This window comes from Misgurnus anguillicaudatus, chromosome 22, assembly GCF_027580225.2.
Source record: "Misgurnus anguillicaudatus chromosome 22, ASM2758022v2, whole genome shotgun sequence".
NCBI classification, from domain to species: domain Eukaryota; kingdom Metazoa; phylum Chordata; class Actinopteri; order Cypriniformes; family Cobitidae; genus Misgurnus; species Misgurnus anguillicaudatus.
In genome coordinates, this window is record NC_073358.2 from 52,953,211 (window position 1) to 52,973,550 (window position 20,340).

Here is a 20,340-nt window from a genome sequence, read left to right on the forward strand (position 1 = left end):
AACTAAGTTCATGTCGACTACAGTTTGGTGAATTAAGAAAACCATTTTAGAAAAAACAGTTCAGGGTAAATGATGACAATGATTTTTGGCACTGTGTTGTGTCTTCATTTGGGTCCAATTATTCTCCTCCTGTTCTCCATGGAGAAAACAACAGCAAATAAGTTTGGTATGATATGAAGGTTAGTAAATAATGAGAGAATGTTAAATGTTATGTAAACCATTCCTTTATCCACTAAACTATGGTAAGACTCATCTGTTCACATCAGACCAAGTCCAGAAATACACCAGCTGAACATTGCTGAAACTCAAACATGTCATACTGAGAAACCCCTGTTTACCTTCAGTCCTGTCTGTTGTATTTCATTACTGAAGCCTGCATGAATACACAAGCCTTCATACGTGAGTTAATACATTTAATAAGAGGGCTTTTAATCTTTATCTGCCACACCCTTGACCTAAAATTACTTCAAGAAGTAAAAGAACTAAACTAGTTAATAGTTTAATCATTTATCTGCATGTCTATACTGTAGTTATTGATGTGTTCACAGTTTTCTGATATATTGTACTGTTGTGTAATGGTCACATGACATGCAAACGAAACAAATAAAATATATTTTTTTCTTAGTAAGTGATTTATTTGTTAATTTTAAAAGTATTTATTTACCTTTAATGATTTAATTGTAATTAATTGCTTTCATCAACCCCTGCAATTCCCTCACAAACCACCAGGGGATCGCAAACCCCAGTTTGAGAAAATAATGTTTTATCACTTAATGATGAAATCATTGCATCAAAACATCAAATGATCATTTTCTGTGCAGTTCAACACTGAGTTGTGATATCAGTCTATAATATATCATACGTTTGAGGACCCTTAAAGCTAAATGAACTAAAATACATTTTTGAATTATTAATTTGGCATTTTGTTTAATATCTATCAATGCAGTTACACTAACTAACCAAACCCTGACCCGTTACACCAAACCCTGCTTACTTCTGAACCTTTTTATTTAAACCTACTGGCTTCAATCTGGTATGTGACACTCATATCTGATTCCTTTAATTCTCAATGGATAAATCAAATCCCATCCAAATTCTTTCCTGTTTCATATTTCACTCCACTCTGCACATCAGATTAAGAAGTAAAACTGGTTGTAAATTGCACCTGATGTTAAAATTTGCTATGCAGAAGTCTGATTTGCTCTTTTCTCATTAAAACATCTTGACACCCATGCAAGAGCAAAACAAAGAGTTTTCTCCACAGAGAGCCATGAAGACACTGAATCCAAAGCAGATCTTCAGTGTAGGAGTCAGGGTTATTTCTCAAGCTAAATTTAAATACCAGATGCAGGAGGACAAAAGCACAAGAAGGATTTAAAGGCCGACCGTTCAAGGCCTTCTGCTAATAATTAAAAGCTGCCAGAGAAATAATACAGATATAGATAAATGATGAAAGCCTTCATCAGAAACTTTAAGTGCTTTTGTTGCTATTTTCTGAACAGCAGCCTACTGACGTCACACGACACAACGCAACTGAAATACACTTTAACAACTGTTAACAACTATTATCAGCTCAGACTACAGTAGTGATTATATTGTTTACCATTACAGACAGTCCATCTGAAGAGAAATACTTTCTAATGGCAATTCCTATGTATTTTATAAGATATTTCATTCGTATTAAAGGGATAGTTCAGCCAAAAATGAAAATGATCCCATAATTAACTCCCCCCAAGCCATCTTTAATGAATAGGATTATTTATTTCAGACAAACACAATTGGAGTTATATTAGAAAATGTTCTTGCTGTTCCAAACTTTATAATTGAAGTAAATGGTGTTCATGATTTGAAGCACATAAGTGCATCCTTTCTTAATTAAGAAAGACCTTCTGAGGACAACCGATGGGATTTAATAAGTAAAAGATCCATATTCAAAACTTTACAAACTAAAATAACAAGCTTCGATTGATAACAATTGACATAGTAGACATTTTGTCATAGAAGCCCAGGAGATACATTGCATTATGATAATGACTGACGCACAAGAGTGCGTTTCCAGCGTTTGACGTAACGTACAAGACGTAGTGGAGATTTTTTCCATGTTTGTCACTACTGTCAGGGAAAACTCCGAGTCGAGTCTCATGCGAAATAAAGGAAATATTTATTTAGAAGAAAGAGGAGAAAGACAGGGAAGACGAACACCATAAATCCTCAGTCAACTGGAGAAGAAAGAGACCACACGCGGTGTCCAGCGATGTAATCCTCACTGACGGCAGGAAATCTGAAGGAAAAGGTAATCCACACTTTGCTGCATGAAAGTCTCAGAGAACCAGAAAGGCTGGTGAACTGCCTAAAGGCAATCCAGCTGTACCGGAGAACAGGACAGAGTTCAGTTGAGGACAACAACACAGTCACACACCGGCTGAATCCCGGGCAGATGCAGGCATCTGAATGTAGGCGACTGGACCTGAGACAAGAGCAAAAGAGCGACAGGAACTACGAACAACAGACTTGGCTGGATGCGTGACTATGAACAACCATGACAATGAGCGCGTGACGGGAGACAGAACAAAGTACTATATATAGAAATAGGAAACAAGTCACAGCTGCGGATGATTACAGAAACGAGCGGGAGGGGCAAGTGCACACGTGAGGAACCGTCACCAACAGGTAATAAACAAACGCACACACACACCACAGATCACCCAGGAGACATAACTGTACCCCACCTCCACAACGGCACACGACGGACCAGAGGGTAGCTCACCTTGTCGCCGACGAAAGTCCTCGATCAGACCGGGGTCCAGTATTTCCCGGGCCGGAACCCAACACCTCTCCTCCGATCCATAACCCTCCCAGTCCACTAAATACTGAAAACCTCTGCCCATTCACTAGATGAGGGGTGGGGGGTTTGGGGGCAGAGACAGGGGAATTATTGCGGGCAAAGATCACAGGTTTAACCTTGGATACATGAAAAACAGAGTGAACCAGACCAAGAGAAAGTGGTAACTTAAGCTTAACCGCTACCGGACTAATGACCTTAATAATGCTGTATGGCCCAATGAAACGAGGAGCCAGCTTACGAGAAGGCTCACGGAGAGACAAATCTTTGGTGGAAAGCCATACCTTCTGTCTACACACATAATGGGGTGGAGATCGCCGGTGGCGGTCAGCCGCAGCTTTGGTTCGTCTGGAGGTCTGTACTAAAAGGTTCTTGGCTCTCTTCCAAGTGTGTCTGCACCTGCGAACGAAAGCTAAGGCAGACAGAACCGCTGCATTTGGTTCCTGTAATGGAAAAAGGGGGGGGGGGGCTGATAACCGATGGATAATTCAAATGAAGACAATTTAGTGGATGCGACAGGAAGGGAATTGTGTGAATATTCGACCCAGGGAAGCTATTGCCACCAAGAATTCGGATGTTGCGACGACAGACAGCGAAGCGTTCGACGGAGATCCTGATTAGCCCGTTCACATTGCCCATTGATCTGCTGGTGATAACCAGAAGACAAGCTGGCCGTGGCGCCGATCTGTCTACAAAACCCCTGCCAAAACCGAGAGATGAACTGAGGACCCCTATCTGAAATCACATCAGACGGAAGACCGTGCAACCGAAAAACGTGGTTAATCAGAACCTGAGCCATCTCTTTGGCAGAAGGAAGCTTAGGTAAGGGAATGAAATGAACCGCTTTGGAGAAACGATCCACCACAGTCAAAACGACAGTGTTACCATCAGACGCCGGTAGCCCAGTGACAAAAAAAGAGCTATGTGTGACCAGGGGCGGGAAGGGATGGGCAAAGATTTGAGCAGACCAGCGGGGGTTGATTGGATGCTTTACTACGAGCACAGACTGAACAGGCAAATTTTAGCCGGATCAGGAATAGAGAGAACCGGAGCAGAGATAAAACAGGACTTTAACTTATCAAAGGCTTCCTGAGCCTCTCCATCCCATCGGAAATGCAGCTTAGTGGAAGTGAGAGCAGTAAGAGGTTTAGCGATCTGACCAAAGTTTCTGATGAAACGCCGGTAAAAATTGGCGAAACCCAGAAATCGTTGAAGCTCCTTACGAGAGCCGGGTACTGGCCAATCGGCGACTGCTTTAACTTTCGCGGGGCATCGGGACGAATCTCTCCCTCGGCAATAACAAAACCCAGGAACGAAACCGACTGTTTGTGGAACTTGCACTTCTCCGCCTTAACAAAAAGCTGGTTCTCTAATAGCCATTGTAACACTAGGTGAACATGCTGGGTATGTATCTCCATGGAGGGAAAAAAGATGAGAATGTCATCGAGATACACAAAAACAAACTTATTAATCATGTCTCCCAGCACTTCATTTACCATAGTTTGGAAGACAGCAGGTGCGTTACAAAGCCCAAATGGTAAAACGCGGTATTCCCAGTGTCCTGAAGGTATATTAAAGGCTGTCTTCCACTCATCGCCCTTTTTGATACATACCAAATGGAACAATCATAAGACCGGTGAGGAGGTAGGGAGGTGGCCCGAGCCTTACTGAACACTCGATGCAGATCAGAGTAATCCGCCGGGACCCCCGAGAGATCGGCAGCAGGAATCTGAAAAGTAGAACACAAAGAAGCAGAAGGAGCCGGGCCGAGACATGAAACATGACACGAAAACTTCCAAGACAAGACAACACTGTTCTGCCAATCAACGTGAGGATTATGTTTGGACAACCAGTCATGCCCTAGAATGACTGAGGATTGGGATGAATCCAACAAATAAAATTCAATTTCCTCACGATGATTGCCAGAAACAAACAAACTCACAGGGGTTGTGCGATGGGTGATCATAGCCATGTGCTGTCCTTTTAACGTCCAGGCAGAGAGAAGAGAGGACAAAGGGATAGCAGGAATATCCCAGGATCCAGCCAAACCAGCATCCAGAAAACTCGCCTCTGCCCTGGAATCCAACACAGCCTGCAACTGGAAGTTACACTGATTAAAAACCACAATGACAGGGAGAATACGGGAGGTTTGAGAGATGACACGCCCACCGAAACTCCCGAGATCATCGGCGGGCAGTAGCTTTTACCAGACATGAAGCGCCGACGTGCCCCGCCTTACCGCAGTATAAACACAAACCACTTGACAGGCGACGCTGTTTCTCAGCGGCGGTAAGGCGGAGCTTATCCAATTGCATCTGCTCCTCTGTATCAGGTAATGGTGATGAAAAAGCGGTCTGGCGAAACGACCGGCTGAGATCACGCTGATGGTGTCGCGACTTGATCCTCAACGCCATGTCGATCGCAGCCTCTAGAGATGTAGGTGGATCCCGTGCAGCGACTTCGTCCTGGATGGAAGGGTTAAGGCTCTCGAGGAACTGAACCCGAAGCGCCGTATCGTTCAACCCAGTGGTGATGCCTAGCATTTTAAATGAGATGGCGTAATCCGTGATGGATGATCTTCGCTGTTGTAGCCTCACCAGCTCGGCTGCCGCCATGTCGCCTCGGAGGGATCGATCAAAAGACTCAGCATTTCCACCTCGAGAGCCTCAAACGAAGCCGTGCTGGGGCCTTGGCCTCCCAAGCAGTCATTCCCCATTCCCTCGCCCTCCCGGTGAGTAAAGTCAAAACAAAAGCTACCTTGGACGTAGCGGTCGGCAAATCTCCGGGGCTGGAGGGCGAAAAATAGGGAACACTGCTGCAGAAAGGCCCGGCAGGTGTTGGGATCTCCGTCGAAGGTGGGAGGAGTCGCCGCGTGTGGCTCGCGCTCAGCGTTGAAAAGTGTCCCACTGGGTGTAGGAAGAGGTTGCCCTCCAACCGGCTGGGTGATCTGGCTACTTAACTGCTTGACGGATACTTAACTCCGAAAACTGTTCAGACAAAGTGCGGAAGTTTCTGGCTGCCGCAGTGAGCAGCGATGAATGCTGAGTGATAACCGCTCCCTGCTGATTAAGGGCAGAATGCACTGGATCAGAATCCTCTAAATTCGCAGACTCCATCAGTGATGCGCTCATTCTGTCAGGGAAAACTCAGAGTCGAGTCTCATGCGAAATAAAGGAAATATTTATTTAGAAGAAAGAGGAGAAAGACAGGGAAGACGAACACGATAAATCCTCAGTCAACTGGAGAAGAAAGAGACCACACGCGGCGTCCAGCAATGTAATCCTCACCGACGGCAGGAAATCCGAAGGAAAAGGCAATCCACACTTTGCTGCAAGAAAGTCTCAGAGAACCGGAAAGGCTGGTGAACTGCCTAAAGGCGAGGCAACCTAGCTGTACCGGAGAACAGGACAGAGTTAAGTTGAGGACAACAACACAGTCACACACCGGCTGAATCCAGGGCAGATGCAGGCATCCGAATGCCGGCGACTGGACCTGAGACAAGAGCAAAAGAGCGACAGGACCTACGAACAACAGACTTGGCTGGACGCATGACTATGAACAACCATGACAATGAGCGCGTGACGGGAGACAGAACAAAGGACTATAAATAGAGATAGGAAACAAGACACAGCTGGCGGATGATTACAGAAACGAGCGGGAGGGGCAAGTGCACACGTGAGGAACTGTCACCAACAGGTAATAAACAAACGCACACACACACACACACACACACACCACAGATCACCCAGGAGACATGACAACTACGACATTGACTATTTTATTGGTATGAGATTTATTAAATAAATTATATTAAAAAATCTAATATTTATAAATAATTATACAAAAACTTTTTTAAATATTGTTTTTTGGGTTTCAGTTTTGAGCCAAGTTCATCCAGAATTTTCTGTATCAATTTTGGCCTAGAATTTTCATTTTGGTGCTTCACTAGTTAAAAGATTCTGAGAGGATACGATTTTAATTCTGATGTTGATTTTTGTACTGTAAAGGCCGAAATATTGGCCATTTTTATGCGTACACGAGGGTCTGCATACAAGTGCACATGACATCATTTTTGTTTTCGGAGTAAAATTAGAAAATGTCATGGCTGTTTCAAGCTTTATTATGGAAGTAAATGGTGCTTCTGATTGGAAGCACAAATGTGCATCCATCATTCACAGAAGTAATCCACACGGCTCCAGAGGGTTAATAAAGACCTTCTGAGGACAATTGATGCCATTTTTTTGTGAAAAATATAAATATTTAAAACTTTACCAACTAAAATAACTAGCTTCGATAACGATTGACATAGCAGACATTTTGTCATAGAAGCCCAGGAGATGCATTGCATTTTGTCACAATGTGCATGTGTCGAACGTCTTTGTACACGTACAAGTCAAATAAACTATACTTTGCAAGGCTGTGCGTTCAACCGTGTGCATACACATAAATAAACAGAAAATACTCCAGGCTTAAGAGTGTGAACTATCTGCAAAACTCAATCTAACAAAGTTATCCCAGACTTAAATGACATCTAACACATCTCCTTACAGTCTATAAGTCACTTAAATATCAAAGTCCAAATCTGAATTCAAACTTGAAATTAAAATAAGGCTATATTTACTTTAAGGCATCATGCTGAAAGATTTGTTTAGTAATCATTTCAAAGATATTTAATACTCTTGAACCTACATGAATTCTTTTTATATCTATCTCAAATATCTAATAGTCCTCAATATAAGGACAATGGCTGTCATATCTCTTTGACAAAATGTTAAATGCTCTTCAGATAGATAAAAGATAAATGCACCTTTATTGCTTCATAAAGGATAATGAGGCATCAGTTAAAGTCCATTCATGGAGAAAGTTAGAATAATAGTTTAATGTGAATGTGTTCAGATCTGAAGGAACATGTGTATGGATGGATTACAGGGTGTGTTGCATTCATTCTGTTTTGGCTTGTAATCATCGCTTGCCAAACGCTTCCCGTTGGCTCACCCAATAAAAGCCAATTGGCCACACCTGCATGACAGGGTCACGCTTATTTTCCATAGTGGATGTGGAAAGGAATGAAGACGGAGGCTGTTAAGATCATATACACAACCCAGATGCTGAAAACCCCACAGAGCTGAAGATCAGGGCATCATGTCAGTCACAAACTTCACTTTATAAACACATGTCTTTAATATCAGAGCTCTCATATCCTCACAAGGTGTTTGTCAATTTATAAACATCATCAACACCTCTGAGTCCAAAAACTTAACCTTTGAGAAATGACATCATACTGTAGTTTATAAAGCAAACAAGATGTTACTCCATAATAAAACTCAATACATTATAAAGTACACACAGACTATAAGTATCAGAAGGTTTATGTTAACAACCCAGATGACTACTGTACCCAACAATATATTACACCATAAGATGCACCATACAGTATATGCTTTGATAATAAATGAACCATTTAGTACAATTCCACTTCCAAGCAACAACTGTTATGTTACCCGGCCGGCATCCCCATCCACACCATTGTCACAACAAATCATTAACTTCGCACACCTCTGAGTCATAACATGATGAATTTGACATTGATTAAGAGAATAAACAAGTGTAGTCATTTCTTTTTAAAAACAAACACATTGGCCATGTTGCAGTAGAGAAACAGTCTAAATATTTCTCTGAGTAAAAGCCTCATGAAAGCATCATGCCCAGCTGGACGTAACAGACACCATTTCCATTGACGGCCCATGAAATGATAAAACCATGTGCTTCACTTATGTAGTTTGACCTCGTGGCATGCAAGACCTACACTGAAAACAACTAACTACTTTTAATGAGAAAACTCATTGCCTCAATTAAATTAGGAATGTGTCTCCCAAAAACTTGTATATTTAAGTTCACTTAACTTGGTGGACACATAGACTGAACTTAAAAGTTTAAAATAGACATAAGCCCTATTCTGACAGTAATTGTTGTCTGTAAGGTATTTTCATGATTTACAGGGGGTATTCAGTGATTTTATTGCCGTCTTTAGTGTCTTTCTCTGACCAATAGTGTAAAAAGTCCTTAGCCGAATTACCGTCTGTTTTTTGACAAACACCAAGGGCGTGTGGTAATTTATTTTGCCGTCTGAATCCACATCCCTGAGTTTATAAAAGAAGATCAATGTAAAAGTCATTCTGCACTTTAGGCCACTAAAAAAAGCACTGTATGGTCACACACTTTGCATTTATTCTGCATCAAGCCTGTTTTTTTGAATGCATTTTTTGAATGCATTGACATCTTCATAATTAAAATGATAAGAAGTATGAGCACTATCTTTCATCACTCTACAGCAAGTGGGAACTGATGTAAATAAAGAGAAGAAAATCATGAAAATGTTAAAAATATGTATTTGAACCAGATTTTTTCCTAGTTGGTTCGTTTCGAACAGAAACAGTATTTTAACGTTTCCGGTTTTCAGTTTAACCCTAAAATTGACGTTCCTGAACTGGTTAGAACAAAAAATAAAGTTCCCAAACCGGTTAATAACGTTCCATGTCAGCTGTGGGACATACAAATAAGTAGGCTGATCCTTAGGACGTTAAACTTAAATTATTATTCTACATAATTTTCCTTAAGTCTCTATCTTCATCAAACATTAAAAAAGGCTACATTATGTAAGCGGCATAACTGTAATTCTGACATGCCTACATTTGTTTCAGCATTATACATGAATTTAAGACAAGGACAATTTCTGCCATGTCTTTTATTGGCAAACAACTTAAACAAATGTTTATATTAGAAAAAAAATTTTGAGATAATTTTGTTTGTATGTGTCCTGTCCAGAACAGAAAGATTGTTTGCTTGCTTTTTGAAACGCGTCTCTCCATGTATGCACTTTTGAGTGCACTTAAACACGCGCACACACACACGGACAGAGGACGAATTCCAAACAGTGCTTCGGGAAGAAGATGCAGCATAAACAGTCGCTCCACATAAAGTGAAAATTACATTGTTTTTCAGTGCTTTATTCGCCAAATGTATTTTAATGGACTACAGTATGAGACACAGTAGTGCAACTCTCTCTCAAGGTTAAACATCAAGAGTTCTGATCTTTGAAGGGCGGAGTTGGACCGGACAAATTCAACCGCATGTGCGTCTGTGCGTACAGAAAACTGCTCACTTTAGTGCCTTTTTGCAGTTAAATTGTGTAAAATCACTTAAGTGTTAAAATTTGCAAGGCTTTGAAACACGTGCAAATGATCAACTTTCACCCTATTTAAATTAGCATATTAATCCGCGGATCGCAAGCGAGCCGAACCGTGAGTCGTGATCTGTACGGATCATGGATCAACTCCGATCCGTTACACCACTAATTAGTATTAAAAAGACAAACATCTTAAGATCCTTGGTAGCCTACAATATTTACCTCTTACAATTGAGCATTAGAGACTTTGGCTACTTGCTGGTGGCAAGCTTCTCATTTCTCCAATGAGTCAATGACGGCTGCAAGTGAACTTCACCGAGTCATATTAGACAGAAATCTTTCAAAGAACGAAAAAAATAACGGTATTAACTGGTTACAATTATTTTAAATAAACAATTCTGTTCCGGAACATATATATTTCTTTAAGTTTCTGGTTTCATTTCTGTTCTTTGCAAAAGATCAAAAGTTTCTGGTTTTTGTTTTTGTTCTGTGAACCGGTTCAAAGCCTTGGTCAGCAGCATCAAGTGCTAAATACAATTTTAAAATGTATTTATTACACAACAATATTCCATATACATATTATCAAGTATCCGGGCCACGTGAATGATCGTGTAATTAATCACACATGCATTTCCAGGTGCTATGAATTATAAACTCACACATCTACCGCAAATGTATCTTCATACAAATGCATGAGTTTTATCACGGAGGCATGCAAATGTTTTTAGAAACAACTACTGCCTCAATAGGGCTATACACTGAGAAATATTTACTGGAGTAAAATGTGTGACAACTCGCCCCAGTCTCCACACACAAAAACATGCTTTAATCAATGATAGTGCTGTTTTACCCGGGGTTTAAGCACAGTGTGAGGTTTAAACACACCCTTAACCAGAATGAACCAAATGTTTTAACTGAGACTTGTGGGTAATGCAGAGACAGAATATCAAATAATTCAGAACAATCTGGTGTCTCAACATTGAGTTTGCCAAAAACCTCATACTGTAAAATGTACCTTTGACCTTAATGATATAAAAGATTATTCAACGCTGACTTTGTGAGATGTTCAACATGCTTGACACACAGCAGATCTGTCACTCCTGACATAAACATGAACAAATCTGGGATATCAGCCAATGTACCTTCCGGTTCAGCCGGTGATTCTTCTGAGTACCAGACAGAGCTTTACACATGTATGGAGATCTATCAGCCCAAAACTCTCTCTGACTTCATCAACTATCATAGAAGAAACCTGCAAAATAAACAACAACATTGAAATCATCCTGCATATCTGATTGTTTACCAGCAATAAGACCAATAAGATATCTTTAACAGCTCAGTTTTTCTTTTTGCAACAATGGGCTTCGTTCCTGAAACAGAAGCAGAGCAACAATAAAAGGACTCTTGCATAACCTGTTGACTTATTCAAAGTGACTTTTATGAACAACATTCATAGTGCAAGAACTTCTTGTCTTGTTATACAATGTAAGGTATAAAGCAGATGAAGTATTTTAATGATTCTGAAAAGCATGAAACATGAAGTATTTATGATGTTTTTGTGACAGATGGAGAGAGGGCACCAGACAGTGATAAATTACACAAACTGTGTCTGTTGAAAAATCGAAACAGCGAGACGGTCCGGTGGGTATTTTTCTTTGACAGATTCCAGATCCACAGGCGTGACAGTAAAGATACAGTACACACGACCCAACAGGGACAGTCACACAAACAGACAGACAGACAGACAGATGTATGGAGGCCATATGTATCATAGACGCTTGTACTTTAAAATGGATAAAGCATCAATCTGGTCTGAAGGCTTCAATCGTTTCTTCTTTCTTAGCCTTAATTTCTACTAGAAGATCATGAAAATGTGACTTCATCAATGTGATTACTCGTGTGGGGTGGTTTTCTAGTGAATCAGTGATCGTGTGCTGGATCATCTCACATCAACATCAGCACCACCCAAGATGTTCCTGAGAAGAACTTCACTTTAAACTTGTTTAGCATCAACCAAATAAACCAGATAAACATGACTTCACATCCTTATGAAAAGGTTTAAGGTGAAAGAGCATTGGAAGATTCTTCACCATGAATTTCTATATAAGGGTACGCAAGACTTTCAAAAAGATGTGTTTGTTGAGCTCGTGCATTTTTTAATGAATTGCTTTCCTATTTACAAAACAACATGAAGATGTCTAACAGGATGAGTATTAAGAGCTAAAGCAAATCAAAGCAGTGCACAGAAATGAAACGTTTTAAACAAGTTACTGGAACAGGAGGCTGTAGATTTCCTAATAATTTGATAAACATCACAACATACATTCATGTTAGGAACTGATGTTGAGTAAAAAAATTAACTCTTTGAATCAGCAAATCTATTCACAGATTTTAACATTTGATCATAATGATATGTCTAATCATCTCTACTGCAGGTAAAAATACATTTGATTGATTGCAGGTGGATGAGACAGTGATGCAAATATTAACAGCATACTTTAAATGTGTGTTTGAAATGTATTTTCATGTGCAATCCCTATGTGAAAATCAATAACATGAATATTATACTACTAGTAGACTATAACCGCTGTATGCCAAAACACTGTTTTGCATGCTTGATCAATCAGTATTGTGTTTGCATAGTCCTCATCTTTTGTTATTAGTTGTGTCTGTATTACTTGTAACATGTTCTTAATTGCACATTGTTCAAAAATTGAAATAAAAATAATAATATTAATATCATTCTGTTAGATCGATATAAAAATATTTTTTATCAGTCACTGATTTGCTAGCCCTATCTTATGGCAATGCATACATATTTTAAAAGGTGGCTAATTCATTTTAATTCATACGACCACATTCATAAATTTTTGTATGATTTGCTTATATCTCTGTGACTTTGGGGTTAAGGGTAGGGTTAGGGGCGGGGTTTCATTATTGTTTTTATGATAATCGTATGTTTTTGTACAATTCACTTCATTAGTCTCTCATTAAAATGCATGCATTGGTGGTAGGGCAGGTATTTTTTTTGAAGCAAAAAAAGATGAAACAAATTTGAGATGAAATTTAAAATGTTCAGCGTATTATGTTACATACAGATCTTCTCTAACGTCACCAAATCTGCTCTTGAAAATACATCATCTATAAATCGTATCATCATGCATAAAACTAAGAATAATAGTCAAATAATTAGTATGTGATGATCAGGATATTAAAGTTCCTTTGACGTTTGAGCTAAAAACAAGATTAACAGAAAGACTTGAGTTTTGTCTTTGTTTGGTTAATATGCAACAACATATTGCATATTAGACATGATTATGTCTTAATGATGTCCTAGAAGAATTTAACAATCACATCTGAATGCACTAAAAACCACTTAAAGATGTTAGCAAGTCTTTCTAGTGTTATATTGGTAAGCAGCGCTCCCATGAGAAATAAATCTTATGTTTGTATTTATTCATCACTCGTTTGTTGACTGACACCTACGGTAACTTCACATATGCTTCCTAAAGTCAAACTATATAAACATTATGGAGAGGTTTCCCAGACAGCGTTTCACTTAATTCAGAACTCGGCCTGGGTTATATTAGGACATTTTATTACAAACATACCTTACAAAAAACAATACTGGTGTGCTTCTTGAAACGAAACAATGGCACTGATACATGGTAAAATATGTATAGATAAAGGCAGCTCAAACATGCATTTTAGTCTGGGACTATGATAAGACCTGTCCGGGAAACCACCCGTATAAACATTAAAGAGAAAATCCACACCGACAGATTACCGCATTCTCACTCTGACTAAGAAGTAAACTATCCGTTAAATAAAAGCCTGGAAACATTTCTAAAAATAACAATAAAGTACGTCAGTGTCAGTGAAGCATTTTCCACTTCTGTATCAACACAATAACTTATAAACACATCTTTATTTTTATGAGGACTGGTTGAAGTCACGTAACGACGGCAAATGTGTAATTGGAATCACACATGAATTTATTGGAATCAATAAACTCACAGCTGAAACAGCAATTAAATAGCACCGAGAAATTGAATGTAATTGAAACCATGTTAATCGTTGACTTATCTCAGTAAAGTCGAGTCAATCCAATTAAGTCTGCTTAAGAAATTTCTTTTTGAGAGCCATTTTGTGATGCTAGCAGAAAAACAGATGCGAATGTTTTCCGAACATGGAATGTCTCATCTAAACACTCAAATGCTCCACGACTGTTTTTTTAGATTTTGGTTGGCTACGGATCTAAGTCTTTATTTGGATGCCTGATGTTCAATAAAAATGAAACCGGTAGTTTCTGGAAATCTCTGCCAATGATAATGATGAAGCTTCAATGTCAAATTGCATAACAAGGCAAAATGAATAAGATAACATAATTCACACAATCTATATACCTGATGATATAATGAAAACAGGTCACTCGTAAGGTGATGCAACAAAAAAATCAATTAATAAACCAGCCAATAAGAAATCTTTGACTCACTCTCTGTCTATCACATCATTTAAAGAGGTGACACGAGGTTAACAAAAGTCCAGAAAAACAATAGAAATGCAAAATCCTCCCCCCAAAATATAAAAAATCAAGACTTCTGTGTCTTAATAATTATGATTCAAGCCCTTCTTAGAAATGACACATTAAAATTGTGTTCAATTAATTTAAAATACCTCATCAAGAGCAACAAGTATATATATTTAATTAGTCTAACACAAAATAAATATGTACTATAATTTATTGATTTCTTTTTAATTGCATTAACACAATTAGTTTGAGTTTGGGTTCTGGAAAAATAATTTTCCAGCATGCTTTGCATGCAACTGCTTTTGGAGAGTAATTTTTTAAATTAAGTGTTATTTTATGCATTTTTAGGTCAAGAGAAATACTTAACAGTGTTTAATGTCCGTGTATCTTATTGATTCGTAGAAGCGTTTGTGTTATATTTTTTCAAATTGTTTAGTTACCATCGTGCAGAATATGTGTTGAGGCAACCATCTACTTTAAATTGAGTTGGACTAACTCAATACATTTTTATTGTGTAAAGCAGTTTTTTATGAGTTAGAGGTACACATTCATATTGGATGGAAATCCTGCCCACAATTTTATTGAGTTAATCCAATTAATCATTTACAGTAGGTTAAGTTGTTGAATGAGTATCATTAACTATGGGTTAGTTAAACGGTTGTTGTACAAATCCATCCTTTTTTATAACCATGTTTTTTTGTTTATTGATTACCACTGACATGGTTTTACTACACTGACCATGATTTATTCATGGTTTTTAAAGCAAAATGGTTTACCACAGTTTTTGGCTAGACCACTTTTACTGTGGCACGTGCCCCAGTGTAAATCTGCTGTGCCCCAGTACAAATCTCAAGTTTTAATTTTAACCATTTAGTTTAATTGTTAGTGTATTCATTTACATTGATGATCACATCACAAAAAAACAAACAAATCTGTATGCATTGCAATGTAGTATTATGAATATTGTGAATATTCATTAGGATGCTTTTGGACTAGTTTTTAATAACCATTGGGTTGATTTTATTATGTGGATCTGGCAATCCATGCAGCCGCACACACAGAATTCCAGGTGACAGTACTTGATTGAGACCACATCTTTCAGATATGAAATGAATATTTAATTTACTAGTTAAGGACATTACATAAACAGTTAGCAGTAACTATATATCTGAGAACCTTAGTATTTTAAAATGCATACATGTTTAATTTCATTTTGTTGCAGTGTAGGGAAAGTGAGTTAAGCAAGCGTTGTTCTGCACACAGCAGGCTTTTAAGAAAAAGTTAATAAGGGCACATGTCCCAGTACAGCTTTATATCTAGCAACGCCCCTGGTTTTTTGGTTTTATTGTCTGTAACTGTAGTAAAACCATGGTTAACTTTCCTAAGGGCAGAAACAGCAGTAAGTTTCCAGGAACAAGCCTGGATTATTAAAGCAGTATCAGGATTATTTCCTTTCAATCTGCCAAATCTTCTTTGGAGAAAACCTTCACCTGCGCATTTAAATGCATCCCTGTGATTGACTTTCCATGCTGTCTTTGTCTTTTGTCCTCAGCTTTCAGTTCAAGACCCCGAGATGGGATTTAGTTTCTGTCAACAGTATCCGCCTTTTAAAAGCCTACGCTGACTTTGTACACATCAGTGTGTAAACTAAAGCTTTAAAAAGTACATTCATTTGTACTGGTCCATTTTAAAGTACCACTCCAAGATCATGAGACATTGTGTGTACTTTGTGTGTGACATTGTTAGATGAATAAACATACAAGATCAAAAGTTTGTAGTCTTGGCTGGACTGCCACTGTTTATCAGACAAAAGACATCAGTTTGTATTTAGATTGGACTGTCATTTGCATACCTTTACACTGAGAGAAGGCTTGAGAGAAAACACTACACGGATGTAGGTATAAATATTTATAAAAGAAGAACAGTGAGCAGATCACTAAAACACCCATCTGCTGACCGCTTTAAATCGCTTTTATAGTCTGTTCAGTGCTAAATGACTTTAATATGTGACCACTAAATGCTGCTTCACTTTTGTTGAGTTACTGTCATTAAACAGATTCACCATCTAACTACCATACACTTCTGTTTTGCATCATAACCGATTCTTAGTTAGGGCTGCAGAATGATTAATCGTGACTAATCATTAATCGCGACCAATCATTAATCGTGATTAATCATTTGCAGAATAAACATTTTTGTTTAGCATCATATATGTGTGTACTGTGTATAATAATTATATACACACCCATGCATGTATAATTTTAAGAAAAAAATAGAGGTTAAACATACATATTTATTATACACAATATACAAGCATATGATTTAAAGTACTTTTATTCTGTAAACAATTAGTCGCGATTAATCATTATGCAGCCCTATTCTCAGTTTTGTGTAAAGTTGTTCTGCTATTAAATTAACATTCTTGCATGACAAAACACAGTTTGTATTTTATTTGTCTCTTTAATAGCCGAGAGCAACATTTCTCTGACTGATCATTTAGCAAAACTGCTTCATTAACATCATCATAATGTAGCTTTTAGTCAACATTTTAAATCATTAAACATTTTATAATGACATTCAGTTTTATTTGTGCACATTTTTAAGACATGATGAGACAAATTCACCCACTTTCCCAGCTATAACTCAGAGAACAAAGAGAAAGAGTCCTCACCTATGATCTCTACTTTCACACTAAACCCAAGAGTTACAACACTGAGGTCATGACCTTTAATTTTATAGTCTTTTAAGCAAAGGTGCCCAAAACTTGATCCTGGAGGGCCGGTGACCTGAATTGTTTAGCTCAGACTTGCCTCAGCACACCTGGGAGTTTTCAGTATGCTCAGTAAGACCTTCATTAAGACCACAGAGATAATTCTGTGACCAGTTAAAAACTATATATACAATAACAACAAATCTGCCAAATATTTACAGACAGCCCCCCTTTACCTAAATATTTCAGGTGTGTTTGATTAGGGTTGAAGCTGAACTCTGCAGGACACCAGCCCTTTACGACCTAGTTTTGGGCACCTTTGCTTTAAAGTATTTAGGCATCTTAACCTACTCTAACCTATAAAGCAGATGGCTTAAGGCTATGTTTACATGCCAGTGATGTAGTAAAAAAAATTGGAAAAAAAATCACATACAAATGACAATGTTTTTCAAATGTTGTCACATTTACACTAATCCATAAAGATGACTTAAAAAGGCTGTATTATCAGTGCCATGCCAGTAGATGGTGATGCTACTTTGTAAAGAAAAACTGCGCACATACACATTATTCTCACAGAGTGATTAATACAAATGACCCTGGACCGTAAAGCCGAAAGTATACTAGGGACGTCCGCATATGCGCGCCGTCTGCATGACGCCATTTTCCTCATCAGGAGGGTCATCCGCGTGGACCGTCCACGTGCAGCCCAAAATTTGTTTGATTTCTGTTCTTTGTTGTCTTGTTGTTTGTTCTAAACTGTTTGCAATGGTGGATCAGTTACTTTTCTTCACCTATCGTAATGTTTTAATGTACTGTAAATGTCGTCAAATCAGTGCCGCCCTGACGGCTTCGTAGAGTAATAATTTGAATAAGAAATCATTTCTATTGCGTATAGTGTCGAACGTGGCCATCCGCGTTGTTTAGCCGCGGGGAGTATACTTGGAAAGCTGCGCGGACGCGTCAAAAATGTATACCCCAGCCTTTACGTGGCAAAGTTTTTGTGAACTGTTGGAGAAGTGATAATAAATTCACTATCTTTAGTAGCACAAAACAGTTGGATGCCAAGTACTCACACATGTCAGGTAATACACATGTTCATGATGTTACAGATTTGTATTTTAGTTGTTTATAACCAGTTATACGGTACACATAGACATTATATACGTAGACACCTCATGACGTACTTGAATTTAATTCAGTGTTGCCGCCATATTGGTTGGGTTCCCTCACTCTACGCTAGCACCAGATTCAATCTGACTATGCCTTGTATTTTGTGCAGCTTACGGTTGCAATAACTGGCACAGTATTGATATCAGATCACATGGGATTACCTTTCACAAGTAAGATTAAACAATAATTTTTGGTAATTTTACCATTTATAATATTATGTCATCGTATCTAATGTTACTTGTAATCAAACTGTGTGAAAATCCAGCAAAAATTTGTGAGTTATGATTATTGTAGTTTGGGGATACACCTTCCTTAGTAGAAATAAATGCAGTGGGGCACTTTGGGGAACCATTAGGGCTGTAACGTTTAATTGCGTGTCCCATTAAAAAATGCCTGTCTGAAATCGATTCTGAATCTCAGGGCTACGGTTCTGTGTTTCATGCACAGCTTGTGCGTGTACTACGGCATTTGGTCAGTAGGAAGTCCTTATCAATCTTAAATCATAACGAGTCGGAGTCGTTTATAACGTGCATTTAAAAAAGCAACACTCGTTAAATAAAAATCATTCAAAATATTCTTTATTATCATGAAAATACCTGAAACAATCTGAAGAACAGTGATATAAATATTCCTGTATACGTTTCCTGGAATAGTGTTTGTAATGCTACTTGTTCAAAGGGAGTTTCTGCATGAGAGCGCCCTCTAGCTTTAGGATGTGCCGGGATTTCATCGTAATTCATTAAGAAAACGTGCATTTGCATGATTAATCGTTACATCCAAGATGGCGGCCACGCTGAGCCGTCAGTCTATGAGGCATCTACTTATATAACGTATGATTTTTCCATATAGCTTATAATAGTCATAAAACACACACAATAGTAAATGCACACACAATAATATTTATGAAAATGTATTGAATCCATCAATCTGAATGATCACTAAACCAAATTATTCATTTTTACATAAACACAGATAAATACTGAACGTGAAACAATGAAGCTCTGTGTAATTATTCTCATCAACACTTTATGTGCAGTTTAATATACATTACATTTAGCATAGAAAACAAACTAAACATTTATTTTACTGACATGGCTGACCGTGTCAAGATGCTCTTACATGCATCATCAGGTTTTGCACAAACAACCAGCTCAAGTACTGCTGACATGAAGAAAATGAGAGACATTAAAGATGTTCTTCAATTCACAATAACTTTTAAATGCATCGCACAACAAGAGATTAGCTAGTTGACTCACATTTGCCAAAGAATGTCTAAGAATAACAATAGACTGAAACCAACCCTAAACATAACTACAGTATGTGTCCCTGACAACTGCAACATCACTGTCTGATGTATACATGAGCAGATCCTGGATCAGAATCAAATCCATTACTCAGTCTTTCCTTCACCGTGTGTGAACGCATCTGTTCTTTATCTCCTCCATCATTAGTTTGATCACAGATCACGGGCCGGTCGAGTCAAGATCAGTCAAGCCCAACCACAACTAATCCAACCATTCAATCCTTCAAGAGTTCAAACTCAGAATCACGCTTGCTGCGTTCACAAAGAAATGAAGGAAGATAGAGATAAAGTGGACACAGTTTAGATAAAACACACCTGTTTGTCAGATATGTAACGTCTGTTATGTTATAAACATGAGGAAATCTAGCACGTTCTACCTCTCCTGGCTTTTCTTAATAAAAAATCTGCCTCTCTCTCTCTCTCTCTCTCTCACTTTTACCCCTGAATATAAATCAACAGAAGCTACAGAGATTAACACCAAGCCAGAAGTCATTTGGATGACAAAACAGAAAGACACAAATTACAAACTGAACACACAAACACAAGATCCAGCTGGTGTCGTCTGCTCAAACCTAAACGCTAACACTTCCTTATCAAA

The 20,340-nt window shown here is 38.4% G+C and overlaps 1 protein-coding gene across 9 annotated transcripts in view; it reads right to left on the bottom strand.

The window, feature by feature from the left end:
• tnca (tenascin Ca) overlaps nucleotides 1-20,340 on the bottom strand; it is a 103,152-nt gene that overhangs the window by 56,798 nt on the left and 26,014 nt on the right. For all 9 annotated transcript variants that reach the window (XM_073860391.1, XM_073860392.1, XM_073860393.1 and 6 more), the window contains one exon: nucleotides 11,171-11,280. The gene's annotated coding sequence lies outside the window, so the exon portion shown is untranslated. The remainder of the gene's footprint in view (nucleotides 1-11,170; nucleotides 11,281-20,340) is intronic.